Source organism: Prionailurus viverrinus, chromosome C1 (genome assembly GCF_022837055.1).
Source record: "Prionailurus viverrinus isolate Anna chromosome C1, UM_Priviv_1.0, whole genome shotgun sequence".
Classification (NCBI taxonomy): Eukaryota; Metazoa; Chordata; class Mammalia; order Carnivora; family Felidae; genus Prionailurus; species Prionailurus viverrinus.
The window spans coordinates 160,824,473-160,847,483 of NC_062568.1; the positions used below are offsets into that span (position 1 = coordinate 160,824,473).

A 23,011-nucleotide genomic window follows, 5' to 3' on the forward strand; every position below is an offset into this window, starting at 1 on the left:
TTCTAGAGCTATCCACATGCCCTGGTTTGTAGCCCCCTGTCTCCATCTTCAAAACCAGTCACAGGTTGGCTGACTTTTATGACACACTTTTCAGTTTTAGGGACTCTTGTGATTACATTTGGCTCTCCCAGATAATCCAGGATAATCTTACCATTTTAAATTAATTTAATCATGTCGACAAAGTCATTTTTGACATTTAAGGCAAACATGTTCACAGATTTCAGGGATTAAGATCTGGACATCTTTATAGAGAAGATGGGCATCATTCTGCCTACCATGGTAATACTGATTTTGTATCCTACAGTCTTGCTAACCTCTTATGAATTATTATCATTTATCTATAGGTTCTTTTAGGTTTCTACATATATAATCAAATCATTTGCAAATAATGACAGTTTCGTTTTGTCCTTTCCAATGAGAGTGTGTGTGTGTGTGTGTGTGTGTGTGTGTGTGTGTGTGTGTGTCTTTCCTACATTTAATGCCAAGGTAAAACACAAAGAATGGCTGGGGAAAACAAACAAATAAAAACCAAAATACTGCTAGGACTTCCAATATAGTGTTAAATAGGAGTGATTATGTAAGGCAATCCTGTTTTGTTTCTTTTTAAAAAAAAATTTTTTTTCAACGTTTATTTATTTTTGGGACAGAGAGAGACAGAGCATGAATGGGGGAGGGGCAGAGAGAGAGGGAGACACAGAATCGGAAACAGGCTCCAGGCTCTGAGCCATCAGCCCAGAGCCTGACTCGGGGCTCGAACTCATGGACCTCGAGATCGTGACCTGGCTGAAGTCGGACGCTCAACCGGCTGCGCCACCCAGGCGCCCCAATCCTGTTTTGTTTCTAATCTCTAATGGAATACTTTCAGCATCTCATCATTAAGCATAATATTTGATGCAGGCTTTTTTTCTCCTGAAATTGAGATGATCATATGATTTTTCTCCTCTAATCTGTTAATCACATTAATTACATTAATTGATTTTCTAATGTTAAACCAACCTTCCTTTCTGAGAAAGATCAAACTTGGTCATGCATTTTAGTAGTCAAGCTAATGAGTGATTCTGGGCCTTTTATTTTCCTTTGCTTGTATACATGAACATAATCAGGTTATCGCAGGTAAGTTATAACAGCCTCACAAAATTAGTCACAGAGGGTACCTACTTTTTCTATTCTCTGGAATAGTTTGTGTAAGGTTGGAATTATTTGTTACAGCATTGGTTTTAATAAAATTGCTGAGTTTCTAAACGTAAACTACATTGTGAAGCTTTGTACATTCTTCAACATGTCTGTGTGAAGTGCTTTAAATTTTTTTAATGTCTATTTATTCTTGAGGGGGGGGGGCAGAGAAAGAGAGAGGGAGACACAGAATCCGAGGCAGGCTCCAGGCTCTGAAGTGTCAGCACAGAGCCTGGCGCAGGGCTTGAACCCATTAACTGGGATATCATGACCCTAGCAGAAGTCAGATGGGAATCACCATGAAGTGCCTCATGAAGTGCTTTTATATTTAATTATTCAACCCAGGGAGATTGGAGGTACTATCTCTCTCTCTCTCTCTCTCTCTCTCTCTCTCTCTCTCTCTCTCTTTTTTTCCTGATAGGGAAATTGAAGCTAAACAGATTACATATATGCCTAAAGATCACATAATTCCTAAATGGCTCACCAGGACTTGAATTAAGATTTCTAGGGGTGCCTGGATGGTTCAATCAGTTAAGTGTCCGACTTCGGCTCAGGTCATGATCTCAAGGTTTGTGATTTCAAGCCCAGCATGGAGCTCTCTGTTATTAGCACAGAGCCTACTTGAGATTCCCTATCTCCCCCTCCCCCTGCCCCTCCTCCACTCTTTCGCTCTCAAAAATAAATAAACATTAAAAAAAAAAGAGACTTCTTGGCTCCAAATCTATTATACAATTTTCATTGATACTCTCCAGAAGTATTGATATCTTGGCTGCCATGAGTTCACATTTTTCTAAAAAAAAATTTTTACGGTGTCTCTGTCTCTTCCTTGGATTTTATTTCTTGCCATCACTTTTCTCCTTGCCCCACTATTGCTTTATTTCTAATATGCTGTGTTCCCATAGACAGAAATAGGTTCCTGTAGTATGCTCGGAGTGTCTGAGGGACATTCCTCAAAGTAAAGAGCATCAGCTTTGGAACATCCATTTCAGATGGGCTAAGAAGATTTTATTATTCTCTTTGTTTCTCTTATATTGCTAGACTGTTAATTCTCTTTATGTTTGTATGTTCTACACTTTGCTACTCAAAGCGTAATCTGTGCAAGTGGCATCTCCTTGGAGCATGTTCGTAGCAAAGCAGGTCCCATCCCAGAACCAATAAATCAGAAATGGCATTTTAGTAAGATTTCTAGGTGATTCTTGTGGACATTAAGGTTTGAGAAACATTGGCCTACATCACCAATTAGACTATAAAATCTTTGGGAACTCCTTATACCTTCTTATACCGCCGGTTCCAAACACCATGCCTTATGCAAAACCACACACTCATGAGATGAAGGCTATGATGATAATTTTGTAAAACACATGGCAAATCAGAATCCTCAGTTCTGATTTTGACCGTGTCAGGAACTCCATATATTGTTTAATTTCAATAACCTTCAGTTTCTCCTCTATAAAATGAAGGTGTATAATTTTTTTCTAATGATCTCCTAAATTCCAAAATGCTACACCATGACTGATAAATATCTTATAGTTAAACTAATTAATGTCGATAACAATTGAAATTGTCCTGAGGTATTTTCTTTGCAAGAATTCAACATGAATTACACAATGGTGTTGAATGAAATATGTAATATATTTTTAAAATATCACTTGCATCCAAATAGGTTGTTATTCTTAAGATCTCACTTGGAAAAGATGACTTTTGTTTGATCAGATGCCCTTTCTCAAGCGGCAAAGCAGTGTAATAATTGGGGTCAACACTTTGTGTTTCTAAAGTTCAGGTTCAGTAGCCTGGTATAATGGCAAACTGGAAACTGCAGTATGGGAGAACATAGGAAGTGATGCTTTGATTTCATGAACATTGTGTAGGACTATCAAACCAGAATTAATATATTCTACCTCAGCTGCCTAGAATTTCAAATTTTTCTAGCAATTTTGTATTTGTTCTCACCTTCAAGATATCAGAGGTAGAGAACGGGGAGAGACAGCAGTGTTAAAAAAAGATTGCCCCAGGGGCACCTGGAGACTCAGTTGGTTGAACTGAGCGTCCAACCCTTGATTTTGGCTCAGCTCGTGATCTCACAGGTTGTGAAATCGAGCCCTGCATCAGGCTGTGCATTGATACCACAGAGCCTGCTTGGGATTCTCTCTCTACCCCCCTGCCCCTCCCCCGCTTATTCTCTCTCTCTCTCTCTCTCTCTCTCTCTCTCTCTCAAATAAATAAACTTAAAAAATAAAGTTTTAGTTCGGAGTGTATCTGGCTAGTTCAGAGTGTATCTGGCTGGCCTAAAAAATGAGACATTTCATAATTTGCTCTTCTGTTCTATCACTGGAAAAAACCTTATCTTCTTGGAGAAGAATTTGTACTTGGGTTGTATTGTTATAACTGTACTATAATCACCATTGTGGAACCATTGTTGACAACCCACAAAAAAATGAAGTTTTTCATGATTGCCACTTATAGTTTTGATTCCTTTGATCTTAACATCTACTTGTTTGGTAATTCTGTTCCCTAAATTAGACATTTGGTATGTATAGTTGGTCAGCCTTGAAACTTCAAAGACAACAAGCTGTCCAGCCATCTGCATGACTGCCATTGAAGTCCCTTGTGTTCTCACAGATTGCAGCTTGTCTATTCTGGAAGATGAGCTACACATTTATTCTGAGCCTGAGCAAAACATCTGACCAGTCTCAGAGCAACCCTGCCAGTTATTTATGAGTCTAGCGGTTCCCATGCAAAATACCAAACACTGTACTTAAAACAGCATGGTTAGTGGCAAATGCTATCTTCCATACCACTGTTTTAATGTTTTTTTTGTTGTTTTTTGGTTTTTTTTTTTTTTTGGTTTCTTTTTGTGTTTTGTTTTGCTTTTTGAGAGAGACACCACAAGCAGGGGAGGGATGGGGGGGGGGGCGGGCAGAGGATCCCAAGCCGGCTCTGCCTGACAGCGGGTGAGCCCAATGCTGGCCTGGAACTCATGAACCGGACATCATGATCTGAATTGAAGTTGGATACTCAGTAGACTAAGCCACCCAGTCGCCCCTTCCGCACCATTTTGGAGAAGCACTGTTTTTTTCTTTTCCTTCCTTCCTTCCTTTTTTTCTCCCCCTCCTCCTCCTCCTCCTCCTCCTCCTCCTCCTTGCCTATTTTGCGATTAACTTCTGGGGATAAGAAAAAAAATGCCTTGCAAACATCTTGCTTTGGCGTTGTCAAATTTAGCCTATTACGTGCATGTATTGTGTTTGGGAGTTGCTTGGTTTTGTTTTGTTTTAGATGGGTAGGAAGAGAGCGTGGAGTAAGGATTTGAAGAGGTTACTGCAGAAGGCGTTTTATTTTCATATAGAGGGAAAAAATATACCCACCTCATAATTACGACGTCTTTCGAGTTGAAACGAGAGGCAAATTCTATTCCTGACGTCCAAATTAATTAGCTGGGTGACCCTGGGGAAGTCACTTAACCTCTAAATTTCCTCATCTGCAAAATGAAAGCATTGGTCTACACACAGCCATTTAAATCCCTCCTTCAATTGTTCATTCATTCAATCTCTATTCAGTACCTGGTATGCGCCATTCATGCTAACAACACCGATTCTTGGAAGCTTAAAATTGCGTCTTTAAACATCACTTTAATATCAGCTTTAAACATCACTCCTCATCCTCCTTTAAAACCAGTTCCTGATCTTTCTCCCCCGCAACAGATCCAAACACTTTTTCTGTTTGAAAACACACACGGGGACAAGAAACATGTCAGTTGCATTCAACCTGGAGCGGATGTACCAGCGGGCTAGCGAGCTTTTCTTCCCTTGGAAAGGGCGGGCTCTGCATCGTAAAGGGCTGCAAGGCACCCGGGCGTAGAGTGTGTTCCCCAGTCGCTCCTTTCCCGGCGGGGGGAAACCTGGGAAACATTTTTGGGCCCCGTCCGAGTCACGCGGCAATTCCACGGCAGGAATTGTGCAATGAGGCGAGTCGGGCGGCCGGCCGGGGTTGGAAAGACCGCGGGGGAGGCCGCCACAGTGCCAACCCTTCCTCCCTGGGGAACCGTTGGGCGCGACGGCGCGGCCAGGACGCCGGGGATCCGGACGGCCCCGAATCCCGGCCAAGAAAGCTGCAGGGGCGCGGAGGAGAGGAGCGCGTGGGGCCCGTCCCCTCTCCGTGGCAGGGACCGCCCCCGCGCGCTCCCCCGGACTCCACTTGGGGCCGCGAGCCGAGGGGGGTGGGGGGGGAGAGCGGGAACGGCGGCCCCGGCCCCCACCCCCCACCCCCCACCCCCCACCCCCCTGCGGCGGCGAGGACGCGGCGGGGTGGGAGGGACCGCAGACTCGCCCGGGCGACCGCGGCCGGGAAGTCCGGGCTCGCACTTTCGGTTAGAGCACCGGGGCTTCCAGCGGCGCCGCGCCCCCACCCCCGCCGGCCGGCTCGCGCTTTCGGGCTGTGACGCAGCCGTCCGGGTACGCAGAAGTCTGCGCGGAAGCCCGGAACCTCCCGGGCCGCCGGCGCCGCCCGGCCGCCCCCGCGCCGCCCAGCGTGCCCGCCCAGGCCTCCGCCGGGGTAACCCAGGGAGCCCGGGCGGGACGCGCTCCCCGGGCGCGGGCTCGCAGAACAACCTTTGGTCCCGTTCGCCACTCAGGTCACCGGCCGGTGACGTGCGTACTATTATTAGCGTTAGAGGTGAGGAAGCAGACTCAAAAAATATCCAGTTACGTGCTTGAAGTCAAACAGAAGGAAGAGCTGCGAAGCAATTCCAGCTTGTCTGGACACAGCTAGGTCATACTTCTCTTGGGTCGGCCTCTTCCAGGCTTTCATCCCAGCGAGCAGCAGACGGGTAACAGGTGGGGCAGGTAAACTGAGAGACGGAGCCCCTCTGCACAGGGCAGCGGGGGCAGTTGGCTTCTGGTTGTTGCACACTCATTTGCCCCAGTGTGCCGTAAAAATCTGTTTTGTCCCTGTGTATCTCGGAGTGGACGAGGTTGGAAAGCATTTCACAGACCTTCTACCTCGAGTTTCTTTTTTTTTTTTTAATTTTTTTTTCAACGTTTATTTATTTTTGCGACAGAGAGAGACAGAGCATGAACGGGAGAGGGGCAGAGAGAGAGGGAGACACAGAATCGGAAACAGGCTCCAGGCTCTGAGCCATCAGCCCAGAGCCTGACATGGGGCTCGAACTCCCGGACCGGGAGATCGTGACCTGGCTGAAGTCGGACGCTTAACCAACTGCGCCACCCAGGCGCCCCTTCTACCTCGAGTTTCAAACCTGATCTTGGGATCAGGGACACCTAACATAAGGGATTTGTTGGAGAATTAAATAAGACGGCGTTTATGTGGTTGCTAGCACCTCGGGGATCTTCAATACGTGTTAATGTTTTGTGTGTGTGTGTGTGTGTGTGTGTGTGTGTGTGTGTGTGTTTGTTTTTTTTTTTTTTTTTTGGCAGCGCTCCCGGGGTCATCTGGGCACTCACCCTAACACTGGCGAAGCGACCTAGCCATTTTAGGTCAACACCCTCTCTGACAGACGAAAGATACAATGCACCCAATGGGAAAATCACTCCCCCCCCCCCCCCCCGCCCCAATCTCCATCTGATTAGTGACAGAGGGCGAGCTAGGGGCCATGTTTCTTGGGACGGTGCAAGGGCTCTGGCCGCCTCACCCTCCTTTTCCTCCCAGAAGCTTCAGAAGGGCTCTAAGGCCAGAACGTGACTTCCTCGGGGACCTGATGACGGTGATGTGGGCGGGGACCTCCGGGAAGGAGGAGGAAGTCAAGTCACTGGGTTCGCAGCCGCTCCCCCCACCCCCTAGAGAGGGATCCAGAGCCTCAGACGTGGGGCCAGCCCTGCAGGCCTCGGGCTCTTTGCTGGCTGGGGCTGGGCCCCTAAGATAAAGTGTGTGTGTGTGTGTGTGTGTGTGTGTGTGTGTGTGTGTGTGTGTGTGGTGTGTCCGGAAGTGCAGTGGGCGGGGGAGCGTCGGGCTGTGAAATATCCACGTAAATGTAGATCAAGGTAGGAAGGAACAGGCTGGCGTTGGGATTTTCTTCTGGATGGGGCACGCTCCTTCCATGGCAAATCATTTCAGGGTTAGCACAGAATTTTGAGAGGAGTTTATCTTGGAAAGTGAAATAGACTGATGAAAGTTTTATAACATGGCCGCATCTTGGGAACTGTTTGGGTTTTAAAATCACTGCTCACTGGAGTAGCTGGTTTTGCCTTCCAAGCCTTGATTTTACGAAATGAGGCTAAGCTACCTGGGCAGCCCTTACCCTTGGGCATCCTGGAATGACTGGAACAGGAATAGCCTCCAGGTAGAGTTGCAGCTCCAAAGGGAAGCCAGACCATGAAAGGAAAGGACACTTCTTTGAAAACTAAATCCTTTTTTTTTTTTTAATCACAAAAATAATTAGTACTCATTGTACACAAGTTAGATTTTTTTCAGAATCACAAAGAAGGTAAAAAATTGAAATCCAACACCTTGGAAACCACTGTTGATAATTTGGTATATAGCGTTAAACGTAAGCAGACTGAACACGCTGCCTTTTTCCTTGAACAGCCTTTTTTCCTTGAGTAAAATGTCATGACATGCCACTAAATATTTTCCATATATGTTTTTTTTCCATGTATGTTTTAAAGTGGTATTTAGTATTCCATTGTGCATTTATTTAACTAAGGTCCAGTCGAAGGATTAAAATTGTGTCAGGATTTTGCTATTGAAATAGCAATGAAGTGTGAGCTTTGTAGCTAAATCTTTGCACACATTCTCAATTATTTATATAGGTTAATTTTCTAGATATGGTATTTCTGGATCCAGAGATAAAGACTGCCCTACCTGACGTTTCAAGCTTGATACAGTGACCCCCACACCAGTGTTTCCCTAGACTTCCTGTACCCTTTATTCACCGAGAATTTATGGAACATCCATTCCATGCCAGACATGCCTGGATACAGGCAGAGATGACTACTTTGTAGCACAACGTGCCATAAATGTTGTCAGAGCTTTGGGTAGTGAGATGCCCAGTTTGAGGAGGGTCATAAAAGACAAGATGACTTTTTTGAGACCAAGGGATTTTATGTGAGAGGAAGTTAGTGAGGAGCACTGAAAAAAAAAAGGGAGGAACAACAAAAGGGCCAAGGGGAGTTTTCTGTGCAAAAGCATGGCGGCCTAAAAGCCTGGTATGTGTTCATATATTTGGCAAAATTGTGAGTTGTCTTGTGTGCTTGTAGTAAGCATAGACTTGGGAAGGAGAGTAGTAAGAGAATGCAAAAAAAAACAAAAACAAAATACACTATTATGTCATGCTAAGAAAGTTCTGACCTTATTCACATAGTAAACAGAGAAAGTTATTTATGGAGCCGCCAAGAAACTTCATGTATGATGAAATTGGATCTCACCACTTAACCTACTGAAGGGCACTGTCTTCAGTAGACCCTTGAAATCATTCCTGGGAATAAAGAAACAAAAGATGCAAAAAATTGCAAAAAAGGATCCCCAAAGAATGTTGAAATGGAAACTGCAGAGAATCGACCAAATTCAGCAGTAGTACCTACCAAGTCTGTCACACTGAAGAATGTGCTATAGTAATCAGTAGTAAATTTGGTCATGAGTAACATTCTCTTCTCTAAAGAGAATGGCCTGGATATTGATGCATTTCCATTTCCTATCAGGAAAACAAATCCAGAGTAATAAACCTTAAAACATGTAGCCTAGATTTTAGTATGTGAAAAGCCCTTTGTAAACTGTAAGCAGTGTTCAATGACAGATATATTTCTGGAAGGTGGTTTAATAAAAACTTTTGCTTATACACAAGGGGTCACAATGTTCAAATGCCTGCTGTGACCAGGTAGATCATAACTTTCAGCAATTCTGGAAAATTCTCAACTATTATCTCTTCGAATGTTTCTTTTCCCTCATTTTTGCTATCTCCTTAAAGAATTCTGATTACACGTATATTAGACCTTCTAATTCTGTCATCCAAGTCTTGTGATCTCTCATATTTTGTATTTGCATTTGGTTGTTTTTTAGGATCTGACTTCTAGTTTACTAATTCATTCTTGAATTGTGCCCAATCTCCTTTTGCTCTTGAGTTCTTAATGTCTATCATTTCTTTCTTTCTTAGCAGTTTTGTTGGACAATTCTGTATAGTCTCTCGTCTCTTGTTCATACCTACCAGCTTTCATTTCATGAAAAAAGGTTCAAAAGGAAGCCAGTCTGTCCCCTGGCCTCTAGGCCTTCATCAGCAGGAAAAGAGAGGGATCCTTGGTGTGACTTGACCTTTAGATAAGATCTTTCCTTCCCTACCCCTCCCATAGGAATTGCCAGGAGAGAAGAGGGAAGCATTGGACTCTCTATGCTCTTGAGAAAGGACTCCACCCTCCACAAGGGTCTTACAACACCACTATCTGCCACAAGGCCATTGCAATTCCATTTTGCCTACATTCCCGTTTATGTCAAGAAGCCTAGGGGCGCCTGGGCGGCTCAGTAGGTTAAGCATTTGACTTCAGCTCAGGTCATGGTCTCCTGGTTCCTGAGTTCGAGCACTGCATCAGGCTTTTTGCTGTCAGCTCAGAGCCCACTTAGGATCCTCTGTCTCCCCCTCTCTGTCTCTCTGCTCCTCCCCCACTCACGCTCTCTCTCTCAAAATAAACAAAAGAAGCCCAGAACTCTCAGATCATCCTTCATACACAAAGCTAATCCCATGTGGCTCTAAGGACAGAGAGATACCTTCTGCTTTAGTATTCTATATCTCTCTCCTAGCTTTTTTCCCCCCACCACCTGCCATACTATATATTTTATTAGTCTCCCTCTTCTAAAACCACAACCTCCTTAAGAGTGGGGATATTTGTTTTGTTAACTGCTTTGTCTTCAAAGCTTAGAATATTACCTGAAAAATAGAAGGTATTCAAAAAATATATTTGTCAAGTGAATTAATATTAAACATTCTTATTTTATATTCAGTATCTTGCCATTCCATTTCCAAAGATTTTGCAAGTCTGATTTTTGTTCAGCTGTTGCTGTTAGCTTTTATTTATTTTGATCTTTTTACTTGTGTGGTTTGTGGATTTTTACTCTCATATTCCTTGGGGGTTTATCTGTAGAAATTCTTTGAGGCATAGATTAAAGTTCATTCATTCACAGATCATTTGTATTTACTTTTACTAGTTGGCTGGGGTAACTCTTTACCCAGGACCAAATTAATATCTCTGCTTGTTTTTGTTTCTGTTGTTTTTTTTTTTTAACTACAAAAGTTGGGTGAGTGGGGTTGCAAACCCATGTGTGTGGATATAAATTATCAAACGACAAATATTTTCTTCAGACAAAACAGAACAATGATATGAGAGTAAGAGGTTTTTACTTGTAAATAGGCTTTACCTGCTAAAAACAGGTCCCTGCTGTACAGATTTTGTATAGATAATTTATTTAGCTCTTGCAGTGTGGGGAATAAGCTTAGGAATTCCCTGAGCCTGCACTGATGGGTTAACAAGGCATAAAGAATTACAAAGCCATAGGATGCTCACACCCAACTCTTGGCAAACAAGATTATGTGAATAAGGATAGAGAAGAGGGGCAGAGGCCCCCAGCATGAGGGGGCAAAGGCCCCAAAACAAAGGTATATGAGGTGAGCAAGATTAGGTATTCAGGGTGAAAACACCCCCCAATTTAGTACTATAGTAGAAAGCTGCTTTCACAGGAAGGAAGGACCAAATTAGGTAAACAGGTAAATAGGGCTATATACCACTGCAGGTGAAGTTGCCCAGAGGGGAGCTAATCAACAAAAGAAAGGTGCCTTGTTGACCCTGAGGTTACTTGCTCTGTCTTTCTTGTCCCCTAGACCAGTTTAGGTAAACAGAGGTGGTGCCTCTTGTCTGCTATGAACAACCTCCGGCCCTGCTGCCCCTGTGCCAGGATTTTGTTTTGCATTAACCGAAGCCCCTAACCCTGAATATCTTCAAGACCCCCTTTTCCTCATGTCCATGAGTTAAAGTTCACAGTTTCATTGTCCCTTTGTGCATGTCCATCACCATGTTTGTAAGCCTTCTGATCCTAATAAAAACGGAGCAACAACCTTCAATTGGGGCTCTTGTCTTTTCCTGGACATTAGCCATCTCTTGCATTTTAATCCTGCGTCCGCTCTCTTGTTGGACAAGAAAGAACTTTAGACTCAGAGTCTATGACATTGCAGTCCATCCAAAAAATTTCAATATTTTTTGAATGTCAGGTGCAGACTTTTTGGTTAAGACCTTGCTTTTTAAAAGGCATTAAGTATAAATACAGTAATCTTGGAGTGTCTTTAGTTAGTCATTTGGGCCACCATAGAGGAAAAAGAAATTAGATTCGTTTCCTCAGCCTTTCTCCACGCTGTAATATTTTCAGCTTACTATTTGCCTGGTCTCAATAAAAGGTTTCTAATGTCAGATAGGTACTGTTGTGTACGTTGAGTGTTGCATTGGTCTCCCTTTCCGAGGCACGTTTAAGTACATTTCAAGGGATACCGAGCTGTGGTCAGTCTCTCTGCAGGTCATTGCATTTAAAAATAGTCTGGTGACTTTTGCCTCAGATTTCCTAGATAATATTGCAGTAGATGAGAAAATTATTCTGTTTCTTTAAATTAGAGTAAAAGATAATTTTCTACTGACTCAGAATTAGAAGGTAGCTTCTAAAATCATTTCCCTTGCTCACCTTCTGAATTCAACCTCATTTTTTTAAAATGAAACTTTTCCTAAAGATGCCCCAGATCTTTGGAGATTAGTTACGAAAACCTTGAAGTTTAATGATTAAATTGCACTGGCCTAGTGCTCTCGGAGTCAATCCCAGCACATTCAGTGTTTGACAGGAAGTGTCTGATGCAAATTCGAAAATTTGCTCCTGAAACTGCTCCTTTTTTCTTTTTGCATTTTTGAACTGGGTGGCTCCTTATGTGTCTAGCTCCAGAGAGGCAAATCAAATTCAGAATGGCATAGCCACGAGGGACCACAGCTTTACGGCATGAATTGTGATGGTGCTTGGGAGTCTCATCCTTCCCCTCGACCTTCCTGTCTCACTTAGAGACCAAGAGGCCAAAGTCCCGTCCGTGCTTTGACTTCTATTCTACTGTGGCTTTGCTCTGCTCTTGACTGAGGTTTATATGCGAGACAGAAAAATATCTGACTTAGAAAGGTGCATTCTTAACTCTGTTTTATTTCTTTAATTCCATAGTATCTTATTTCTATCTGATTCTTTTTATTATTTATAAATCTTGTCTTGAGAATATTGTAAGTTTAGAGATCAGATCCTCACAGACTGAATGCTGCCAGTGATGATGGAGTGACCTTGCAGGGTTATTTTTACCTTGAAGAGGTCATCAGGGTGTGAGCCTCTGCTCCTCAGTCTCAAATTTTTGTCAATACTGAGAATGAACCCATTTCAGAGATGAACTCACATTGTCCAAGCTTATAATATGCATAAGGTGATAGATAAACCGAGAATGCTGATATATTATGTGTGTGATCTTGGAAAATTCCACTAGAAAATAAGTTCCACAAAAGGCAGAGAGTCTGTTCTCTGCCATGTCTCCAGTGCTAGTTCAGTGCACAGTGTGATAGGTGCTCAGCAAATATGTGAATGCATGATTTAATCCCTAATTGCCAGTTTTCTCTGTGTAAATCAAGTACCATGTATCTCATTGATTATTTGAGAACTTTGAGAACTAATTTATAAGCACTTAGCATGGTACTTGCCACAAAGTAAGCATTCAGTAAATTTCTCATCAAAGATTGACACCTATTAAGTTTTTATTTTACTTTTTGCTTATTTTACTTGAAATGAAACATCAATTCTATTTGCTAAATATATTTGTTTTACCCCTCACTCATTTGGGGGGAAGTTAGTTTGAAATATGAAAATGTATATTGAATGTTCACCGTGTGGGTTACAAATACAATGCTTGTGCCGTATAGGAACCTAATCCAATGAAGGAAATAGACTTACAAAATGACTGTATATAATACAAGACTACATATGGCGCTATAGAAAAAGGCATGGAATAGGGCTGGGGGCATTCTGAGTAAGGGCAGGAGGGTTAAAGGTCTATTTGCTAATAAAACTGTTGCTTATGCTGAATTAGAAAGCAGTAGGAAATATATTCTTGACTCATAAAAGACAAGTGATGGTTTAAAGATGGTACTATTCTTAAAAGGTTATGGTTAATATAAATTTTTTTCATTGTCTCATATTCTAATTCTTTGAAAATTTATAATCTATATAGAGTGTTGCATGGCAATGCAGAATTAATCAGAGTGTTTAATCAGTTGGAATATTCTGTTTTTCAAACTATTTTAGACAAACACATTTGAAACTGTTCTACCAAGAATAATATAGTTCTTTTTTTTTTAAGTTTATTTATTTATTTTGAGAGAGAGAGAGAGAGAGCACAAGCAGGGGAAGGGCAGGGAGAGGGAGAGAGAGTGAATCCCAAGCAGACTCTGCACAGTGTGGAGTCTGACATGGGGCGTGAACTCATGAACCACGAGATCATGACCTGAGCTGAAACCAAGAGTCAGACGCTTAACTTACTGAGCCACCCAGGCACCCAAGAATAATACAGTTCTACCAAGTGACATCCTTTTGTTGTATAAAAACAAAACTAAAAATTAAAAAAGTACACATGTAAATATTTATTTTTTGGTAATTTATAATCACAGTATCCTTGGCACTTGGAGGAGGAGATAGAGACAGAGATAGATGTAGATATCTCCCCCATGGTCCAGACAGGCATGTTTCCTTGTTGTCCCTTCCTGTACAGCAGCTGTCTATCCTGTTCATCATTATACTGGCCTCCCTTGGGTTTCCAGTTTTATTAGATTTCTCCATTTGGGGTGGACTTTAGTTCAAGCTGATTTCTAACAACCAGTCTTCTGAGATCGTCAGATTTCTCAGGAGTAGCTTGATTTTTTATAGGAAATCAGCACTTTTTAAATGTTGCCAATCAATTCCAACTTATTTGTTTTTAAATTTTTTTTTTCAACGTTTATTTATTTTTGGGACAGAGAGAGACAGAGCATGAACGGGGGAGGGGCAGAGAGAGAGGGAGACACAGAATCGGAAACAGGCTCCAGGCTCCGAGCCATCAGCCCAGAGCCTGACGCGGGGCTCGAACTCACGGACCGCGAGATGGTGACCTGGCTGAAGTCGGACGCTTAACCGACTGCGCCACCCAGGCGCCCCTATTTTTAAAGTGCTATACAAAAAAAATTTACCAAGGGCCATACATGGGCTTCAATGTATTAGCTTATAATCTCTGTTCTAAACAGGCTAAGCCATCAACCCATGTGTGTTTTATATATACAATGTAGAATACGTTTTGCTAGCATGCATCTGTTAGATACAATATCCACAGATTTGGAAAGAAAAGTCCAATTTCAGATTTCTTTTTATTTTTCTTTATAAATGTACATGTGTCTAGATTTTTTTGGTTCCTTGAATATGGTCACTATACCTACAATATAAGGAAATGTAGGGCACAGTCCCTGCCCTCAAAGAATTTTTACATCCTGTGCGGTATAGAATGTGAGATGGATTGAAGCATCAAGAGATTTAAAGAAAGAAGAACACCCAGGAATTTACTAGCTCAGTCTGGGTCTGTTTTAAAGGAGCCAGAGGGAGAATGGGTGTGATGGCACTAGAATTAAAGGGGCAGATATCTGATGTTTGCAGGAAGTTGTGACAAGAATTGATAACTGAATAGACGTAGTGTAAGAATAAATGAGAAATTGTATTTGTTCTTCTGTAATTGGAAAATCCTAACCAAGCATCGTGTTGCATGACTATCCAAAGGGGTCCCTTCAGTGAATTTGGAAGGAAATAAAAAAGCTCAATGTCACTTTCTTTTTGGTTTGTTCATTTCTTATAAACCAAAAGCAATGTGGAAGATTTTCTAATTTATAAAAAGCTCAACAGATATAATAATTTACATAATTAAAAGGCAGGAAAAACCCAAGTATTAGGGGAAATGTTTTAGCTGATATATTCATGTATATTATCCTCTTTTATTACCTTCTCATTTTACAGGATTGCCTTTCTTTTTTTGAGAGAGAGAGAGAGAGAGAGAGAGAGAGAGAGAGAGAGAGATAGAGAAAATCCTGATGCAGGGCTCCATCCCATGACCCTGGGATCCTGACCTGAGCCAAAATCATGAGTTGGACGCTGAACCGACTGAGCCAACCAGGAGCCCTGTCTTTCATTTTTAATCAACAAAAAATACATGTCCACAGTTACATCAAGATTTTAAAATATCTGTAGGCTTCTCATGTTGAAAAGCTTCATTGAAATAGATTGTCAGTATTCTCCCAAATCAATGCGATTAGTTCCACTAAGGGCATTTCACTGGCATCTGATTGTTTGAAGGGGCTATAGGGAAACTGATGACATTAAGTAAGATAGATTATGGATAACATTCAACTCTCATCTCTCCATGGACCTAGCAGGCATAGCTTGCATTATTGCTAATGGGAGTTTTGAGTTTACCATTAAAAGTCTATCAATCTCCTAATCCTTGCAGAACACAAATGGGCTTTAACTCTCGGTATAACTTGTTAATTGGTTGACAACAGCTTCATTGTAAATGATTGACACCCGACAAGGTTTTTTTTTGTTTTTTTTTTAAGGTTTATTTATTTTTGAGAGAGACAGAGACAGAATGTGAGTGGGTTAGGGGCAGAGAGAGAGAGGAGGACACAGAATCCAAAGCAGGCTCCAGGCTCCAAGCTGTCAGTACAGAGCCCAATGCAGGCTCGAACTCACGAGCTGTGAGATCATGACCTGAGCTGAAGTCAGGCGCTCAACCGACTGAGCCACCCAGGTGCCTCCCAACAAGTTTGTTTGTTTGTTTGTTTGTTTGTTTGTTTTGCCTCTTCTCCTGCCCCTTTCTAGTTCCAGAACCAAAGGACATTTGTCAGCAGCCTAGAATAAAGACAACAGTAGGAGACTTCGGTTGCAGATTCAGGCCAACAGGGAAGACATCAGATAGGGTTATGTTTGCTGCACTTCAGGAATGTCCAGTGTCACATTTGAATGTCAGTGCAATTCTGTCTTGAGAGTAGGTTGTTGTCTTAGACTGGGCAGTTATAACAAAGTACCGTAGCTTGGGTGACTTATACGCAGTAGAAAATTTTATTTCTCACAGTTCTGGAGGCTGAAAATCTGAGATCATGGTGCCAGCCCGGTCAGGTTCCAATGAGCACCCTCTTCTGAGTAGCAGACTGCCAGCTTCTCATTGTGTACTCACATGGCAGAAACAGGGATCCACCCTTGTGACCTAATCACCTCCCCAAAGTCTTCTCTTCTAATACTTTCATACTGGGGGTTAAGATGTCAACATATGAATTTGGTGGAGGGTGGGGGTGGGGGACACAAATGTTCCACTCATTGCAGTTGAACCTACCTAAGACACCCATGTAGAGACTAATTATCCAAGTTGCCTTCAAGTTTCTTGTCCACGGTCACCACACTTGCACATATGGAAATTGGGACTAGAACCTAAATCTTATGGCAACAAGTCCAGTGCTTTTTGCAGGGCCCCAAACTGCTTCTCAGTCCTTCAGTTTAACAAGTGTTTCTTCAGGGCCCATTTCATCGGGCTCTAAGGATGGCAAGAGGGCTTGCATTGCTGCCTTCTCTCAAAGGACTTAGAGTTTATTTGATCAAAATTTGTGTACATGTGAAATGGCTGCAAGCATCAATTGTATTTTCGTGAAGTGTTTTAGGAATGTAGAGAAAGGAGAAATTGTGGGCTGTTCATTGGGGAAGTTTTCATGGAGGAGGCCTGTGGGTGTTCATGGATGCTCTACAACAAATAAAATAACTAAGAAGCTAACCCTTTTGAGCACCTAGTCTGTGTTGGGCACTGTGTGAGGTACCTCTCATACTTTCTTTCATTTAGGCCCGGTTATCCTCTGAGGTTGGTGTTATTACTGTCCACGTTGCTGATGAGAAGATCAGTGTTCAGAGGAGTGGAAGGCACACTTGTCCAAGGCACACGGTAGGAGCAAAGACAATGTTGAATATAGGAGGACACCAGTGTCTCAACACTTAACCACTATTGTACAAATTTTATAGTAAGTAGATTTAAAAATCTAACTTAAAAATTTTTTAATTTTATTTATTACAAAATTAAAAAAAAAATGTTTCCCATCTTTGAGAGAGACAGAGTGCAAGCAGGGTAGGGGCAGAGAGAGAGAGGGAGACACAGAATCCGAGGCAGCCTCCAGGCTCTGAGCTGTCAGCACAGAGCCCAATGCCGGGCTCAAACCCACAGACTTTGGGATCATGACCTGTGCCAAAGTTGGATGCTTAGGGGCGCCTGGGTGGCTCAGTCGGTTAGGCATCCGACTTCAGCTCAGGTCATGATCTCGTAGTCTGTGGGTTTGAGCCCCGTGTCGGGCTCTGTGCTGACAGCTCGGAGCCTGGAGTCTGCTTCGGATTCTGTGTCTCCCTCTCTCTCTGCCCCTCCCCTGCTCATGCTCTATCTCTCTCTGGCTCAAAAATAAATTAAAAGATTAAAAAAAAAAGTTGGATGCTTAACTGACTGAGCCACACAGGTGCCCCTAATTTTTTTTAATTAAAAAAAATTTTTTTTAATTTATTTTTGAGACAGAGAGAGACAGAGCATGAACGGGGGAGGGTCAGAGAGAGAGGGAGACACAGAATCTGAAACAGGCTCCAGGCTCTGAGCAGTCAGCACAGAGCCCAACGCGGGGCTCGAACTCACATACTGCGAGATCGTGACCTGAGCCGAAGTCGGACGCTTAACCGACTGAGCCACCCAGGCGCCCCTAATTTTTTTTAATTTTAAAGAGAGAGGTAGATTGGTAGAGAGAGGGAGCACGTGCACACCTGATATGGGGAGAGGGGCAGAGGAAGAGAGAGAGAATCTTAAGCAGTCTCCACACTCAGTGTGGAGCCTGACACAGGGCTTGATCCCACCACCCCAAGATCATGACCCAAGCTGAGATCAAAAGTTGAACGCTCAACAGACTAAGCCACCCAGATGCCCCCAAAATCTGACTTCTTACAAATATATGTAAAAATGTGTCTAGGTCTCTAAAACAAAAAAGCAATTAGAGTTCCCCTTTCCCTTAACATGTTGGCAGACCTGTGGGATAGAACAGAGAAAGGGGATCTATTATATTCTAAGCTCTCACTTAATAAAACAAAATTCTGGGGGCACCTGGGTGGCTCAGTTGGTTAAGTGTCTAAAGCTTTTAAAGAGACCCAGGCTTTGTGGCCTAATATTTTTGGGACAATCTGCTTCAGGAAGTTGAGATGACACAGCTTTGTTCTCTAAGCCATTGAGGGAGGTGATCCAGGAGGAGAGCTCATCTCCCTGCATAAGTTTGTAGAGCTATCAAATATGGTTTACCATATTTACTTTCTAGAACTTTTATTCAGTGTACTTTTTATACATACACATTTACAGTACAAAAATGTTTCTGTGCTCATTTTAAAGTGTTTTTTTCTCCAATGCCCTATGTCCTACATCAGCAGTTTCTGTCAGCACGTGGTACTTGGCCAGCATAGTGCTGGTTGGTGCCTCCTTCCCCACTGGGGTTGCCAAGTGTACAACATGGAGGAAAAAGGCTTCAAGCAATTGGTAGAGAAATAGGCAACTTTAGGTCACTGGGCTCAAAGGAGGGGATAAGAAGAAGCTGGAAAATTAAGTGGAGGGTCTACAAGAACCGTTTAATTAGTTACTTTTTTTATTGTAATGAAATATGTATAACACAAAATATGCCATTTTAACTATCTTTAAGCGTACAGTTTAGTGACAATAATTATCGAAAAAGTTGTGTAGGGGTGCCTGGGTGGCTCAGTTGGTTACATGTCTGGTTCTTGATTTTGACTTGTGAGATCAAGCCCCATGTCTAGCTCTTCTCTTTCTCTCTTTCAAAAATAAATAAATAAACATAAAAAAAAGAAAGAAAATGTTGTGTAACTACTACCATGATCTATTTCCAAAACTTTTCCATCTCCCCAAACAGAAACTCCATACCTATCAAGAAAAAATTTTCTTATTATGCCTTCCTCCAGCCCCTGATAAACACTAATATACTTTCTGTCTTTATGAATTTGCTTATTCCAGATAGACAATATTCTAGATAGAAATATTCCAGATATTTCATATGCTCATACATTTCATAAAATATTTTTTCTTTTGTGTCTGCCTTATTTCAAAGTTCATCCATATTGTAGCATGTATCAGAACTTCATTCCTTTTTATGGCTGGATTTTCTATTGTACATATATATCACATTTTGTTTATCCATTTATTTGTGGATGGACACTTGGATTGTTTCTACGTTCCGGCCATCGTGAATAATGTTGCAATGAACACTGGCATACGAATGCCTGTTTGAGTCCCTCTTTTCAATTGTTTTGAGTACATACCAGGAGTGGAATCGCTGGGTCATAGGGTAATTCTATGTTTAACTTTTTGAGAAACTGCCGAACTATTTTCCACAGGGACTACACCATTTTACATTCCCAGGGCCCAGCCAACAGAAGGTGAAGCAATGCTCTTTGGAATGGCCCATGGGGTCCAGGTTGGACAGGCAGGCCTACTGGCTCATGGGCAGGAGCAGCAGGGGCTCCACTTCTGGGGGTGGTAGGTGGTCCCATATTTCTCTTATTTGCAAAGTCCTAGCTATAATCCAAGACTTCAGGGGTCTGTCCACCATGTACTAGAGCTTGAGGTAAGTGGAGTGTTCATTCCTTAGTTCCTCCAGCTTTGGCTGCAGCAGGATATCCTTCTTGGTCCAATTGGCAAAGAGCAGTTGGTACATGGTGTAGTCATCCAGGTCCTTCATGATGTCACAGATCACCTGCAGCATCCCTCAGATGCTTTGGGATGCCCGTTCCTCCCATAGTCACACCAACAGACTTCACCATCTTGATGACAGGGTTAGATTTATTGTCTGGACAGATGGCCTTTGCCTGGGTAGACTAGCAGCCCATTTGAGCCCTGGAACGTACTCAACGATGTCTTCCATCTTCATGGTTTCCTGGTACTGGGACATCTTTCCTTCTAGCGGGAAACTTGGGATGGATGCCTTTACAGAAAATCTTGATGACCAAACGCACTAAGCCCTTGTCATCATGGCCAGAGATGAGTATATAGGGCGAATGACCAGGTTTTGGTGGATTTGAGTCAATAGGTAGATATGCTGGCCAAAGGGGAGGCCTAGAATGTGATGGGGTTATAGCAGGATGAAGTAGAACCACTGGGTATCATGGCCAATATTCTCCTTGTTGATGAGCCACAGTGGGTACTTGATATCCAGGCTTTTAAGGTGATATCCAGTAGTGGATAGCTGAGCAGGCTGTAGAGGAGCCAGTATTCTCAGCTGGGCCTTGTGGTGGTGTCTGCTGTCCAGGCCAAGACAGTTGGACTGCCTCTTTTCACTTCCTTAATAATATCCTTTGATGCACAAAAGTTCTTAGTTTTGATGAAGTTCAATTTATCTATTTTTTTCTTTTGTTTCTCATTTGATGTCTTATCTGAGCACCCATTGCCACAGCCAGAGTCACCAAATTTATCCCTGTATGTTCTTCTAAGAGTTCTATGGTTCCATTTCGAGTTAATTTTTGTATATGACGTGAACTAGGGGTCCAACTTCATTATTTTGCATGTGGAAATCCGGTTGTGCCAGCATTATCTGTGGAAAAGACTAATTTTCCCCTGTTGAATGGACTTGGCGTCTCTGTGGAAAATCAATTGGACATAAATATAGGGGTTTATATCTGGGCTCTCAATTCTTTCCATTGGTCTATATATCTATCCTTATGCCAATATCACATGGTTTTAATTACTTTAGCTTTGTAGTAAGTTTTGAAACCAGGAGGTGTGAGTCCTCCAACTCTGATCTTTTTTAAGACTATTTTATGTATTCTGGGCCCCCAGCAACCATACGAATTTGAGAATAGGTTTTTCCATTTCTGCAAAAAAGGCTGTTAGAATTTTGGTAAAGATTGTGTTCAATCTCTAAACCACCTTGGGGATGGGCAATAGCCATCTTAACAATATTAAGTCTTCCAATCCATGAACATGGATGTCTTTCCATTCATAGCCATATCTTGGAAATATTGTGGTTTTGGTTCCAGACCACCACAATAAAGCAAATATCACAATAAAGCAAGTCAAATGAATTTTTTGGTTTTGCAGTGCATATAAAAGTTATGTTTACACTAGACTGTAGTCTATTAAGTGTGCAATAACATTATGCCTAAAAAACCCAATGTATATACCTTAATTAAAATATACTGTATTGCTATAACTGACTGAGCCACCCAGGCGCCTCTGATTTTCTTTTTTTAAAAGGCTTTACATGTTTTTATTTACTTTTGAGAGAGAGAGAGAGAGAGAGAAAGATCCAGCTACCACAATCATGGCAGGGGCAGAAAGAGAGGGAGACACAGAATCTGAAGTAGGCTCTGAGCTGTCAGCACAGAGCTTGATGCGGGGGTCGAACTCATGAACCATGAGATCATGACCTGAGCCAAAGTCTGATGCTTAAATACACCGAGCCCCCCCAGGTGCCTACATTGATTGATTTTCTTAATGTTAAACTACTCTTGCATTCCTGAGAAAAATCCCACCTGGTCATGGGGTATAATCCTTTTAATATGCTGTTAGATTTGGTTTCCAAGTATTTTGTTGAGGCTTTTTGCATTCATGAGGGATATTGGCCTGTAATTTTCTTTTCTTGTGATGTCTTTATCTGCCTTTGGTATCGGAGTAATGCTGGTCTTATAGAATGAATTAGGAAGTGTTCTCTCCATCATGATTAAGTGCATCAACTTTGGAGGCAGGTGGTGTAAATTTTAATTCTTCCTCTGCTACCAAAAAGTTTGTAGCAAGTTATTTTGTCATTTACCTTCTCTAAACTTAATTTTCCCTTCTGTAAAATGGGAGTATTAGGAGAATTCATTGGGATCATTCATTGTAAATCCAGTGGTGTGCTGGTAAATGTTTAACAACCAGCTCTCAGAGGATGTGGAGGTGGAAAACCCTGATTTGGAATGTTTGCCAATTTCCATGTGGTAACTACTCCTGCCATTACTGGTTTTAAGGTGCAAATAGAGTTAAAGAGACATGTACACAGTCTGTTCTCACATGCCAGTGGGAGCTGACTCCAGCACATTGGTTTTGTTTTTTAAGTGTGAAGTACACAATAGGTTATCAATCGATAAATATCATTTTCAGTTGCCTTTAACAAAAATAAAATAAATGAAAATAGGATGATTCCTGCAAAGCAAGGTATATAATCTCCTTCTCTATTGCCTTCTGTTCTAAAATATTCTATATTTAATGTTATCCTCGGATAGTCTATCCTCTGTGGAAATCACATTTTATACCCATTTTCTAATTTTAGATCTTGTTATCATTGTTTATACTGAACATAATCACAGCGAGGATGGTCCTTGCCCACAAGTCTGTTTGCCCTGCTGGCAACTGGCCGCACCTGGAGGGACTTGTTGCTCCTAACTGCTTAACATACTAACCTTGATGGCTGCAGGGAAACTTAGAAGCATCATTCTGCCTTGGCTCCCTGGTTGCTAAGGTCTTCTGCTTGATATTGGCCCTGGCAGGAATCACCAGCCAGTCCTGCTTTCCCTGGAAGACACACATAGATTGCCCAACCGCCACCATTGGGCAAATGATTCAGCAAATGTCATGCCCTCTACACTTTTGCTCAGACCTGGTCTTAAGAAAATTTATGAAGGAAACAAAGACTATCTTACCCTGTCTCCTGGGCACCTAGTCTTAAACCCTTGACTAGGTCACTGTGTTGTCCCATGTTCTTTATCCATCCATCCATCTATC

General features: G+C 42.2%; 1 protein-coding gene and 1 pseudogene across 1 annotated transcript in view; one reads left to right on the forward strand and one right to left on the reverse strand.

Moving 5' to 3' along the window:
* The window catches only part of JAK1 (Janus kinase 1), a 254,071-nt gene that overhangs the window by 71,523 nt on the left and 159,537 nt on the right, over window positions 1-23,011 (forward strand). The window contains exon 4 of the mRNA XM_047872103.1: window positions 17,072-17,170. The gene's annotated coding sequence lies outside the window, so the exon portion shown is untranslated. The remainder of the gene's footprint in view (window positions 1-17,071; window positions 17,171-23,011) is intronic.
* On the reverse strand, window positions 19,638-22,837 carry LOC125171741 (NADH-cytochrome b5 reductase 3-like; annotated as a pseudogene).